The following is a 1,964-nucleotide window of genomic DNA, read 5'->3' on the forward strand; positions in this document are numbered from 1 at the left end:
TTTCAAAACTCATCTTCTTCACTCAACTCGTGTTCTCTTCTTCTCAAAGCCTCCCAACCTCTAAAAACCTTGTTTTTGATCCTTTTTGGGTGATTCTTGTGTCCATTCCTATCACACTTTCCATTCTAATCACTTCTAACCAAACATTTTCGTGATTAGTGGCTTGAATCAAAAAACCCCCAAATCTCAAAAAACCCAAAAACCTAAAATTTCAAAATTCAAATTCCATGGCTTCATCTTCTAAATAAAAGAAACAACGCTCTAATACCACTCAAAGGAGTCAAGGAACAACATCTTTGGAGTGTAACCCTCTAGACTTGACAAGGCTTCTTGCTAATGATGAGCAACACAAGATATTTGAGGAACACTTCCATGGTCGCACCATTTTCACTCCTAAATTCGGTAATATTGATAATTTTGAGTTTGAAGATTTTCCTTTCCCTTATCTCTAACGTCAACAAAACCGTTTTGAAATCTGTTGTGAAACAAATGACATTTATCCCGAACTTGTGCGTGTATTTTATTGTAACATGAACTTTCGGAAAAATCGTCTTACCTCCTATGTCAAAGGAAAAGACATTATTTTAGATCTAAAAACTTTCAGTTCATTGTTATGTAACATACCCTATCAAGGTAACATAATAGGTTTCGGCCTTGTATGTGAAAGGGATGATTATGATCGAAAGGATTTTTATCATTCGTTATGTAGACTTTTGAAAAGGGGAATATAAATGCATAAGCAACAAGGCTTTGGAGAGACTGTCAAACAACTAGACATCCTATCCGCTGTGAGCTATGTCATCTTACCAAAATTTTCAAATCATTCTCAAATAAGTGACATAGAACTCCAAATGATGTATGCAATAAAGTCTAACATCAAAATCAATTGGGCTCTAATGATAATGAGACAAATGTGGATTGTTAGAGGTACTCAAAGTCCTTTGCCATATACCATCTTTATAACCAAAATTCTTCAGCACTTCGGAATTTCTATGAATGGTGAAACAAATATGCCTCTGAATCTTCGAGAAATCCAAATTGATGTGGACATGATCCACAAAATGGGTTTCACCCAAGACCCTCGAACTCGCATCTACAAACATAGAACCGACAAGCCGACCACTGATGACCATCTGAACCTGAAGCTCCTAACCCTTCTGAACCACAACCGTCTAAGTTTCATGCTCAATCGTCCTCATCTGCTGCCATGCCCTCGAACCAAATGATTATGGATGAGTTGGTTTCTTTCCGAGGCTACATCACTAACCGGATGGATGCTCTCAACTCTCAGAATCAACAAATCCGATATGAACTCCATTGCCTCTCCTCTAGGATGGATAGCATGGATATTGATGAAGACAACTCGGAGCCTGAATCTTAGTATAACTGTTGTTAGGATTTTCTAGTTATTTTATTTTCAAACTGCGGACAAATTTATGTTGTTTTTGAGTTGTTGCTGCATATTTCTAGACAAATTACTCTATGATGTTTTATGCTTTATTATTCCACTCCTGGATATTTGATTACAACATCTTATTTATGCATTACAATACTTATCTATATCTTTACATAAATATATGCTACAATATTGTTATATCTTAACTATATAAAATGTATGTATGCTATACATTGTGTTGGAATCTCTTTGCTTTTCTACTTTTTGATGAAGTCAAAAGGGGGAGAAAAGTTGGGAGTGTATTTTCTGTAAAATTATTTCAGGCACATTACTCCGAAAGAAAGGGGGAGCATACTCAAGTCAAAACTGCAACATATCTCAAAGTATGCTGCTCTCAAGAAAATCACACTGTCAAGAAGATCTTGGTTTGTCATCATCAAAAATGGGGAGATTGTGAAGAAGATCTTTGCTCCTGACCTTGGCAAGGTTTTGATGAAGACACCAAAAACACCAAAAATAAGAAAAGGAAGAATACTTATGAAGACAAAGAAGATTAAAGCTTCAAGAA

The sequence above is a fragment of the Lupinus angustifolius genome, unplaced genomic scaffold (assembly GCF_001865875.1).
Source record: "Lupinus angustifolius cultivar Tanjil unplaced genomic scaffold, LupAngTanjil_v1.0 Scaffold_546, whole genome shotgun sequence".
Taxonomy (NCBI): domain Eukaryota; kingdom Viridiplantae; phylum Streptophyta; class Magnoliopsida; order Fabales; family Fabaceae; genus Lupinus; species Lupinus angustifolius.